This window comes from Osmerus eperlanus, chromosome 2, assembly GCF_963692335.1.
Source record: "Osmerus eperlanus chromosome 2, fOsmEpe2.1, whole genome shotgun sequence".
NCBI lineage: Eukaryota > Metazoa > Chordata > Actinopteri > Osmeriformes > Osmeridae > Osmerus > Osmerus eperlanus.
In genome coordinates, this window is record NC_085019.1 from 9,143,820 (window position 1) to 9,156,363 (window position 12,544).

The following is a 12,544-nucleotide window of genomic DNA, read 5'->3' on the forward strand; positions in this document are numbered from 1 at the left end:
TAACGGCTTTATTATGCTGACTCAATAGATTGTGTTTTCTTATGTTTTTGTTTTTATTTGTACACTTGACATGTTTGAAAATAGCCTTAATAATGTAACAAAACGAAAATAAACCTATAGGCCTTCCTACTATACAGCCTATTATTGTTAGGATTGTTTTTTTAGGCTATTTGGGTTTTTTGTGTTTGTTTTAAAACGCTTAGATCGGCTGGACAAAAGTTAACCCATAGCTTTGAAAGTAAAGAAGAATATACAGCCTGTATAAACAAGAGCTTTTGTTAGGATTTTTCATTATTTGGCAGTTTTAGCAGTTATATTTTTTGTAGCGTGTGGTGTGGTCAGGTGCGCGATTGTGACGGTCACTATAGACCTAGGACAGAGATCCTCACTTTGCAGTTAAAAAAATCACTTAATTTTCAATTTTTTTTATTATTATTATAGTTTTATGTATTATTGCTGTTTTTTCGTTGTTTTATAAAAGCTCTATGACAATTGTTTAATAAATGGTCAATCAAAATGCAAAACATCGCGTCTTTTTTTTTTTTCTTTTCTTTTTTTAGTCGACTGATCGTTGGGCAGGACAAGACTTTGGTCGCCTAAGCATTTCTTTGGTTGACTACAGCCCTATTTCGGCCACCGAAAAAGTTGTTCAAAATACCATTCAATAGCGTTAAATAGCTTTGATTAAATAGCCATCTCGAGGTTGACAGAGCTGGAGTCCTGAGGGGCATGGGCCACTAGCACAGAGAAAGCCCTGGTTCATGGCTCGTTAAACCTTTCCAAGCATTTACCAACAGGGACTCCATTGAGTGCTGTCTCAAACGAAGCAGCAGTCCATGACATGAGTGGACTGGATCCTATTGATAGGAATCTGGAGAGGCTGAGGTTCATAGACAGAAATGAAGTCAACTATGTTTTCAGTCCAGTTCTGTACTTTTTCAGTCGAGACCTGTGAATGTCACTAGCGGTGATGTCAAATGACCACACTTGCACGGACAAGATGCAAAGTATTTTCCCGCAATGAATGATCCACAGCACAGAGGAGAGAGGCCAATAAAAGCATGTACAAATACTGTTTGTATTAAAGGCATGAATATCATCATTAGGACTTAGAGTTAAACCAGGTGTCCCCAAACTTTTTTCTGCGAGGGCCAGATAATCTTTCCTTTCTTTAATGTGGGGCCGGCTCGGTCTGTAACAGAAAATTACATGGGCCGGAGTGACTACGAGTATTATTGTGGAGATTTTATTATGATTTTAAATGTATTTATTATGCTAGATTAGTTTATTATGCTCCGTACATAAGGGATATATAGCCTATTAAAAGAGCATTATTACTATCGTAATGACTTTTTGTCATATTCATTGCTATTGAAATCAAAACATTTACTTACTTATGCATATTAATCAGTGTGAACTGATCTCTGGCATTGTTCTGAGGGTGGGGACAAATGTGTGGGCGGGCCATATTCGACCCGCGGGCCGTAGTTTGGGGACCCCGGAGTTAAACTGTACCTTAGAAATATATTCACTTAGCCCTTCAGCTATGGTGCAACAGGCTGCAGAAGGAGGACTGAGATCTGGGATATGACCTAAGCTCGACAGTAATCACAGCATTAAGTGGCCTCTTTTTGTTATCGTGCCCCCCCCTTTGGCGCCTCCCCGTGAATACACAGGCTCATTCACAGGCCTGGGTGTTGACAGGGGGCCCTGACCCTGAAAAGGGTAGAAAAGCCTTCCACACACACCATTTTCCTCCACCAGGGCCACAGAGCAGGGACTGCAACGAATTAGCTAACCAGAGGTCCCCAGCCAGGCTCAAAGCAGCTGGCCCCCACTCTGTGTTAGGTGTGTTAAACCCGCTCAGGGATATCGGAGTGTGCTCAGCGAACCCTTCAGGCTGGCTGCCGGTGGATAAGTGGCAGTGAGGCCGGAGAGTTATGACAGGAGCGTCATTGTTTAGTGGGGCGACACTGGCAGAGGAAATACACTTCAATTGAATGAGGGGGGCATTTTGCCAGGGCAGCAGTGCAGGGTCTGTCTGTCTTCAGCAAAAAATAAGTGAACATAGCATCCCACTCAACCCCCCCACCAATGGAAGCTTCTTTTGCTCAGGAAGGCTTCACTGTATATGTGGCTTACTGTGATGTGCAGTCACTGTGCTTGATAGGAACTACGTAATAGCTCATGTTTTAACTGTCCTTTTTTTGTTTTGAACCAGAGTTTTACGCCACATAGCCTACGTCCACAACACAGTCATTTGAATAGATTCACAACTCTGGAAGACTACCAAAACCAAAAGGTCAGAATCTAGTAGCCACAGCATGTCACATTTCATTTCAATTACATTTCTTAACATTCAAAATAAGTCACGGGCACGTACATCTAAGATAACTATTTAAATAAGGTAACATGCATCTGTCAGTTATGTTATGCATACAAAAACCACTTGTATTGCCTTTATCGTGCATGCAAAATGGACACAAAATATAACAATAATTCCTCGGTCAAGTAGCTATTTTAAACAAATCAATTTTGAGTGTGCATCCCAACTAGGAGTTTAGCACTGTACCAATGTCTGTGCAGAAGCGGGGAGAACTAAATGCGTTGCTAAGCTGCCTCCGAATCACTGCCCCTCCTCCAATGTTATTATTAGGCAGCTAACCTAGCTATCTAGACAGCAATAAGATACAATGCTTATTGTAGCTAGTTGAACTTGCAAATTCATAACAATTCAACTCGCTTGAGCATAAGGGCTCCTGTTTGATCCTGATGATCGTAGCAAGGTCTGTGCAAGCTATCTGCAAGGCGATGCACTAGTATTCGTCCCGAGATACAAAGCTTGCTACGAAGCTAGCAACTATAATTCAGCAGATTTAGCTTGCTTAGCCAACGTCAGCTATATAGTATGCATTCGTTAGATATGCGAATGCGATAACAACAACCATCAATACAACTAAGTAATCAGCTACAAACGTCAAGAAATCCTTATTCTTTTGACGAGTTGTCGTCGAGACAAACGCAAAGTGCAAGAAAAACGTTTTAAAGCGCGCGACTTGGTAATAAAGCAATCCCGGTCATTAATTCGTGCAACGTCCAACATATGAAAATATGTTAAAATAAAATAAATAACCGCTGAAGATTAAAAAAAGAAGTCCTACCATGAACTGTTGAACAGTCAGTGGATTTTCGAAGGCGATGGTGCCTTTGCAGCCATTTTGTTGAAACTGGTGAGAGCGGCTCGCGACGCTTCTTTCGGCGGTGAGGGGAAGTACCTCTGTTCAGTCCCCAGCCACGTGACCTTCAATAACAAACAAACTGGTCCCACTACAGGCACCCATGCTCCTCCTACCCGTTTCCATGACAACAAGAGTCCCTCCACCTAATCCCTCCTTCCAACACTGTGCGGGTTCCCCTCATATTTGTACAAACGCAGGAGCGCTTATCAAAATGCAGAGCTTTGACATTTTGTTTCGTAAAGCTCGCTGGTTTCTCATAGACAATTTGGACAACCTTGTCGAAGAAAATTGATTCTCAACATATTTTACCAGCAGAGGGCACGAAAAAAAAGAGACCCTGAATCGTGAATAACGCCAATACACTCCCGACTGTCTGTATGTCAGAAAGACAATCTCAGTAAAGACACCTGACTCACAACCTTTCAGTGAAGATACCTGGAGCTCACACCATATATATCATCAATACACACACTGAAAGAGACCCCTACCCCTTACACACATAATACGCACACACACTTTTAATTTGTGAATTTTAGAAGACTGCTCCAAGGGAAAGAAATTGGTCTGTAAGTGGTCTCCACAGGGTTTTGTCCGGTGCTAAAAGTGTGTGGGTACTGGGTAGCCACCTCCTGTCTGCTTCAGATCCAAAGAAGGAGGCACTGCATTAAACTGGCAGCAGCAGATTAGACAGAAGAGACTACAATAGGCTGGCATGGTATCTTGTCTTTCCAGTAGGGACAGGGAAACACAATTACCTCCCGCAAGTCAATATTATAGTCATGCTGATAGGATGACAAATCCCCAGCCCACAGTCCCCCAGCTAGCCACAACTTTATCTCTGCCTTCATAATGAGAAAAACAAATTTGATTTGAGGGTTGGCCAAATATGTCCATGTGCAATGAGCCATATCTGAAACAAGGGACAGATCCATCATTACCCCCCCTCCTTATTTCCTCTGTCTCTCTCTATGTCTCTCTCTCACTCTTTCTCCTGCCTCCCTCTCTCTCTCTCTTTCTCTCTCACTGTCCCTTCCTCCCTCCCTCCTATCATTAGCAGGTTCACCATTAACCACCATCACCATCTGATACTACTGCTCCTGTAGCTGATGCTGTTGTGGAGATATACTGGATATATATAGAAATACTGGAAGACATAATATGGTGTGAGCACATCATAACTGACTACAGAACAGCATGACAGGCGCATGCAATTAAATCACCATCTGTACAAGTGTCACCAACGTATGGTTTATATGGTGATGTTATACTTTACAGCATCAAAGGAAAATCACAATTATTCAGCCACCACAATGATGATTTCTAAAGTAAAAGCATGGAGTAGAGCTGCATCAGGAGAGAGGCACTAATCACAGCATCCGTGGATGAATCTAGCCGGTGTCGTTGTCCTGGTGATCCCCCATTTACATATTATTTCTGGTGTTTTCCACTTCGGGGCTATGGTTAGGGTGTTCCCTGAGTGGTTCTAGACCTTAGCATTGATCGTGGTCACAGCAAGTCAACGTCAGATGTGCTATTACATCAGAGATTAAATGATGACCTGACAACCTCATTACATCTGTCTGGGGGTGGCGTCAGGGTCAGGGTCAGGCTGTTAACGTATCAGCTGCAGCACTACAACACAGGAGGCTGGTCAAGATGATCATCTCTGAGGTACAATGTGTGTGTGTGGGGGGGGGGAGGGTAGGGGGCGGGGTGGAAGGGTAAACTTTTTTATATTGATCTCTAATGTATGGTGAGAAGTTGGTTCAGGAACAACTGATCCCACACATACACTCTGTGTGCCTGTCAGATGCCGAAAGTGAGCTAAAGGGGTGATGGGTTGGGGCTACACACACTGAAATATGGGGTGTCAAAGGGAAGGGTTGCTAGCAAGGACATAAGTGGTGGTACTATATAGAATGGGTTCATTTCTCCAGAGGGGATAATTGAGCAGGGCAGGGCCTGGAGGCATATCACTGAGAGTGAAAGAGGAGCACATCTGTGACAGAAGGAAATGTCTGTCAAGGTGGACATTATCTGTAATAAGACACCTTCTCTGTCCAACCCCTTATATAATGGACGTTGCAGTTTCCCCTTCCACAAATCATGACAAGCCACAACAAACACAAACCAGAGAACCATGAAAAAAGAGCCCACAGCATGTAAACAATAAAGGAACTGCCAAGAGCTCTTTCTTAATCACGCACAACAACACTCTGGGCCACTTACAAAATGAATGTCTCTCCCAGCCCAACTGTCAAGCAGAGCAGTCCCTCATTGATGTTTGTTGTGAATGACTTTTTACACATTCTGCTTTACACATTCTGTGTCTGTGGCAATATATGGCTATTGAATTATATCAAGGATAACCCTAGGTGCTGAGCAAACATATTAGCTGAAGTAGGCATTAAATCCATACAGACTCACTTGTGTGAAGCCAGTGGACTTTACTTTTGTTCAGATTTATGGAAGATATTAACATAATTGGAGGCCAATATGAATTCAAATTATAACAATTAAGAACCTGCAAACAGCGTTTTTATCTTTCTCTCATTCCCTTGATCCTGCATGCTCTTGTCTGCCATCTCTTTCTCAATTTGTCTCAAAACTATTCATTTACATCCTCAGAAAAAGAAATGCAGACAGATGACTTTGAGTCAAGGAGACACCGGGCCCTATTTTAACGATCTGAAACGCAAGTATCAAAACGCAAAGCGCAAGTAACTTTGTGGGCGGGACTCCGGCGCGGTTGCTATTTTGCCGGCGGGATAAATGACTTTGCGCCTGGCGCAAGTCTAAAATGGGTTGGTCTGAAGTAGCGACATTACTAATGGGTGTGGTTTGGGCGTAACGTGCAATAAACCAATCAAAGCGTCATCTCACATTCCCTTTAAGAACAGCGCTTGTTCCATGGCGGATTGCTATTATAACGGCGGATTTGCCAGGCGTACGCCAGGAGCGGTTCACAGCCGAGGAGACCGACGTTCTCGTCAGGGCCGTAAAAGATAGAGAAGTGACATATGGGAAAGGCAGAGCACTTTTCTCATTGCACTAAGTTGCCCACTCATGCTTTGTTTTTGTTTTTTTATTGTTTGCACCTTCCTGCCACACTAAATTCCGTGTTTGTGTAACATAGGCTACATGGCGAATAAACCGAATTCTGATTCTGATGGGCATGGGAGAAGAAACCTACCCAAATTAGCTTCGGTTAAACAGGCGTGGGAGGAAATTGCCACAGTTGTTCCAAATCAAGTTCACATACATAGATATTTCTCATGAAAATCTTTTTAATCATTGACCTGAAAGAAATGTAACACAGCTAGCCATACAATAAATCAAAACAATGAAGAAGACCCTGGCTTCGCAGTGCGCAAGGGCCAAGCTTGCGCCCTTAAAATAACATCTGAATAACCCGCCATTGACGTTTTTCCTGGTCTGTGGCGGAATTGTTTTTCTGAAACTGCAAAATAGCACCAGCCGGAACACGCCTCCTTTTTTCGCTGAACCGCCCCCGGGAGCGCAAAGTCATTCCCTAATTCAGTGCCCACTGCCCTAATTTACCGACGTGCTTCTGTGGAGGGAAAAGTCCGCTTTGCGTCGAGTGCAAACTAGGAATGATACTTGCGTCGTTGACAAAGTCAATTGCGCTGGGTGCAAGATAGGGCCCACCATTTCAGCAGAGTTTCCTAGGAGATGAACCCTGCTCTGTTGCCCACTTACGGTTTTAAGAAAATCAAACACATACACACACACACACACACTCAAAATAGACTCTGGTAAACACACAAACATGCACACACACACAAGCACACACACTCATACAACGTTTTGTACACACTGCTGATGAGACATAAAGGGTACATGGCTCTCTGAGAAGCAGAGAAGCAGAGAGTAGGAGTGTGCCATCAAAGCCTGTTTTTCTCATCATCCTTCAAAGCCTTCAACACCAATACCTGCCAAGGTCGCTCACTGTTGTTTTGAGGGGAGGTATGCTAGCGCCAAAGGCTGCCTGCCAGTCCTCAGATTGCTTTTCAATTGGCCACAGATGAGACTGAAGTCTAGGGGAGCAGCAGCATCTCGTTGGCCTTACATGCAAGCCTTTTGGTCTAACTGTCTGTGTCGATATCGTCCTGCGCCATACAGAGAAATACATATACTTAAATACTACAAGATTCACAGTGGATTGTGTGTGTATTACAGTAATACAAACCATCCTAGGATAAGGGAATCCCCCACTGAATTTCTCCTCCTGAGCTTTCTTGCTTTTATTTTCTCTCCTATGGGAGATTCATGTCTGGAGTTTTTCCTTTTTGTCTCTGACTTTTTAGGCTGGTTGTCAGTATTGATCTGTAGGAAACTGGTGACACTGCTTGTTAAAAGGGCTATTCACAAATGGATTTGATCTTAATAATCGACTGTGTAGATTGCCTCCATTGTGATCAGGACTCTCCCTGATCAATACCATTATCTGATAGGCCAGTCCCAAGGCTTTCAGATAATCTATAAACTGTCCTTTTGGAGAAGCAGAGAAGGATGATGTCATACAAATAGGATGAACTAGTTTAATCAAACACCATAAAATGACAAAAATTATCATACATATGCAAATAATTTGAAGTTGGAGATGTTGCAGATTTTGCAGTCAATGACATCACACAATAACTGGCAAATTCTGTGTTATCCTTGTCTCATTACAATGGATATCACGGCACAAGTAGACACAAGTGAGGGGTTTTGTATGCTGGATTGGCTTGCAGCAGGAGATCTCAGACACTCACCCCAGTGGTAACATCCACACACACAAGGAAACTCACATCCCCACTCAAACACACACACCTCTCCCCCAGCACCCATGCTTCACGTTGATGAATGCCCCCTTCCTCCAAATGACCTCCAAGGTCAACAGTAGTGGGGCAAATGCAGCCAGCCTCATTCCCCCAGAAGCGTTCGTTGACAACAGACACATAATTTAGAGCCCTAGGCAGCCGCTTGGCCACAACTCTAATCTGAAATGTAATCAAACTGGCGTTCGTGTGTTGCCCATTACACTGCTGTGGAGAGAGTGCGAAAGACTATGTTGAAGGAGGTGGAGAAAAAGCATGTTGTGATCTGGCTCACCTAATTAGAGGTCGATGCACACAATGGACACACAAGCACACAAACACAGAGATGGACAGACGTGTACAGCACAAATGCATACACACACACAAACACCAGGGCCATTTAATTATACAAATCTGCGCGCACACACGCAGACCACACAAGCACTTTTCAATTCTGGAAAGTATTGAACGACCCCCTTAGCTCAAAGGATATTTTACTGTAAATAAAAACAACCTTCCCAAGACAGAATACGGAACCTTCATGCTGTACTTGTTATAGCAGTAGGCTCCAGTGCCTTTCAACCTCCACACTAACATGTCCCTATTTTTGCATAAGGATTAGCCTGTTAATAATAAATAAGTATGTCATTAGAGTAGGAGCAGAGATGGTAGAATTAATATGTACAGAGTTTATCCTCACCTTCACAGTGGAGGGATACTATCTGGCCTGTACAATCAGTCTTCATGTCAGATGTCACACACAAACACACACATACACAATCTCCTCTGTTATTCACACATTTATTATTCACAAATTAGCATTATTGTTCAATTAATTATTTAGCAGCTTCATTGCATCTCAGTCAATCCGTGCATGCTTGGTAATGGGAAATGGGAAAAGATGATGATGCTACTTCTTGGGGTCTGATCCTTGGGAACAATATGGGGGTATTTATTTCACCATACAAAATGAGTGGTGATGCGTGATGTGTTGGAGTGCGTGTAAGTATGGGAGTGGATAGGGGTCTTCCATGCTGATGTCTTTCCCGACCTCTGTAACTCCTGCTTTATCTCTATCTGAGGTTCCAGAGTTCAAGTAGGTCATGAGCTTTCTCAAACATCCGCAGCTGGAATCCACATTTGATTAGTCTACACTGCAGGTAATGTGTTGCAAAATGTTGTTATGCTCTGCAGAATCCTTTACAGGGAGTTAATAGCACACAGTAAATCCTCAATATCTTATACTCCCCTCTATTCCTCTCCCACCCCCCTGTCACTGCCTTCTCTCTCTTTGTTCCTCCACCCTCCTTCCCCCCCATCCCTCTTCACTGTTCCCAGTCAGAGCACACTCTACGGGGAGCAATGAATCATTCATACCACTGCATAATCCCATAGGTCTGCTCGCCTGAGAGAGAGAGAGACAGCAGAGAGAGACAGAGAGAGAAACAGAGAAAAAGAATAAAAAGGACTTTAAAGGACGAGCCTTGAAGAACGAACAGAGAGAAGTTAGTGTGTCAGGATGGAGAGGTGAGAAACCGTCATCTTAAGAGGTGTGGGGAAATACTCCCCACACCTCTTAAGATGACGGTTAGGGTCATGCCAGATGGCTCTGGCATGACCAGTTATGCTAAAGACTCCATTAAAAGAGCAAAGTGCTTCTCCCACAATACAAAACATACTGCACTGTGCCGTTTGGCAATCATAGACTTGTATCATTGTCATTCTACGGTAGAATTACTGCGCTGGCTAGCTCAATGTAATGGACAGGCTACAGCTGAGTGCTGCTATCCAGTTTACAAGCTTGCTTTGCACAAGAACAGTTTGCACACTGTAGTTTGTGCTGTATAGAATGTGTATGTGTTATAGGGACCAGTGTGTAGGCCATGTATTGCACAGCATGTTGGCCTTGGCAGGATAATGATATCCATTCCTCTTCCTCTGGCCTGCCCCCTTAATCAGCATGGCACTAAATCACACAGCCAGTAATAAGCTAATCCTCCCCTGAGAACAGTGGGTGTGTGTGTTTGTGTGTCTCCCCCACACGCATGCACGTAGGTAGAATAATGTATAAATGCATAGAGCTTGATTTCCAGTGGGAGCCAGTATTGTGGTAGGAATATATGTTGCAGAGCCAAAGTAAAGGTGGAGGTGTGTGAAGGGAATGTGGGCAGCCATAAACCATGTCCCAGTCCTCCTCCTCACCATCCCTCCCTCCTGCCTGTCTGTCTGCATGTCTTGGCGCCTGCCTACCTGGTGCTACTGACTCTGCCTGGTGCTACTGACTGTCTTTCTGCATGTCTGCCTGTCTTGCTGCATGTCTGTCTACCTGTCTTGCCGCATGTCTACCTAGTGTTACTGACTCTGCCTGGTGCTACTGACTGTCTTTCTGCATGTCTGCCTGTCTTGCTGCATGTCTGTCTACCTGTCTTGCTGCATGTCTACCTGGTGTTACTGACTCTGCCTGGTGTTACTGACGGTCCTAGCCTCTGAAGTGGGTCAACAGACTCTGTTTATGGCCTCCTTTAGGAAGCAAGGCTGAGTCATTAACCAACCTTACGCAGGCCAACACATAGATTCTGGAAACTCATACAGTATACTGTACTAGTGCACTAGCACATAAACTCATGCTTGTACCCAAGCGTTCACCTGCATGTTCACCTGCCTGGCAAAAGCGTCAGCACTTCAAAGCCCCTGAATGTCTTTGCATGCATAAAAAACATGTTCTCTACATTCTAAACCTAGACAATGTTGATTCAGCCTTCACATTTTACACATCTTTTACACAGCTTTGACCTAGCTAAATAATGAATCCTATAGGCTTTTAATAGAAATAGCTCAAATAGACACATTTATTTTCCAGAGTATGGAATTATGCAAATGTCACCCACTTTCATGCCACTTAAACTTGATTTCACAAGTTCAGACTTCAGTCATTGTACACACGCTACATCACTCTACAGTTGAGTGGAGAACTGAGGTACTTTCCACCAACAGTCTTGCCCTGCTTGCTACCCTTTATACTGTAGATCATCTGACTGAATCAAGTCTGTCTTCTGTGTGTGACCAGTGACTACAGACCAATGTAACTTTGAAGGTTCCTTGAGTTGGTGTAAAGGCCGATTTATACTTCTCCGTTTTTTTTCGTCCTTAAGAGGCTTGTTCTACAACAGCTCTCTCAGTCTACGAATGAACATTCATTCAAAGATTGTCAGCTGCTGAACAATACTGGACAAGTGTAACCATTAGTCTTTCATGTCCTTGTGGAATTTGAGTGGTCCTACACCCCTCCTTGACACACCCACAGAAATGCACATGCAGTACACACAGACTGTACACACACACACACACACACACACACACACACACACACACACACACACACACACACACACACACACACACACACACACACACACACACACACACTCCTCCTGATGCTACATGCTACCTGGGACTACCTGCTACTGCTGATGTGAAGTGCAAACTCACATAAACAGCTCACACAATATTTAGTTGCGTACCATTTTTACGCATGCAAAAAAATAAAGCGTCCCTCATAGACACACACATAGACACACAATTATAATAACACTCTAAAACTCATAATAGGAGGATCTGAAGGGGGAGCAGGAGAAAGGAATCTGTGACTTCAAGGACAGTCACCAGCCTGGCACATTCAAGTCTGTTTAGTCTGAATGGAAACTGAGGTGGATGAGTGCTGTTGTATACAACCTCATTGAATGTTAGACTTTCGTCTCGCAGCATTTCAATGTAACAAAAGCATTGTTTTCGTTATCAGACATCCTTTAATGCACAGACGTAACCTCTCTATACCTCCTTTTCCGGTTCTCGTGAAGTGACTAAAAGCTTTGATGTCTTAGTTTGAGAGGGTGGGAGGTGTGTGTGTGTGTGTGCAGAGAGTTGCTGAATAAGGGTCCAGGACTCTCAGCATTTGTTGAGTGTGTTTTGTTGACCAAAGAATTCCAATGTACCTGTAACTGTACTTGCAGTTGGCAATAAACTTGAAACTTGAGAACACAACATGAAGACATCAACTCATTCATTCCACAAAAGTTTACATTTACATTTAGTCATTTAGCAGACGCTCTTATCCAGAGCGACTTACAGTAAGTACAGGGACAATCCCCCGAGGCAAGTAGGGTGAAGTGCCTTGCCCAAGGACACAACGTCAGTTGGCATGACCGGGAATCGAACTGGCAACCTTCGGATTACTAGCCCGATTCCCTCACCGCTCAGCCACCTGACTCCCTACTAGTTCAACTGAACTTTTTTGAAAAAATTAATCAGTTGGCTTTGTATAAAAAATAATAATACTAGTCAAATGATAATACTTGAACTTACATTAGAAAGTATTATTTATGAAAGACGCAACAATTGAGAGAACACTAATCGCTGGAAAATAATTTAGCCAAAACAAAATAATCTTGGTGCAGACCACTGTGCTTGTGAAATTTGTTTTTG

At 43.4% G+C, this 12,544-nt stretch overlaps 1 protein-coding gene across 1 annotated transcript in view; it reads right to left on the minus strand.

The window, feature by feature from the left end:
* Positions 1 to 3,285, minus strand: part of tnrc6c1 (trinucleotide repeat containing adaptor 6C1) — a 39,744-nt gene extending 36,459 nt beyond the window's left edge. The window contains exon 1 of the mRNA XM_062451800.1: positions 3,162 to 3,285. The gene's annotated coding sequence lies outside the window, so the exon portion shown is untranslated. The remainder of the gene's footprint in view (positions 1 to 3,161) is intronic.
* Between the last annotated feature and the right edge of the window lie 9,259 nt (positions 3,286 to 12,544).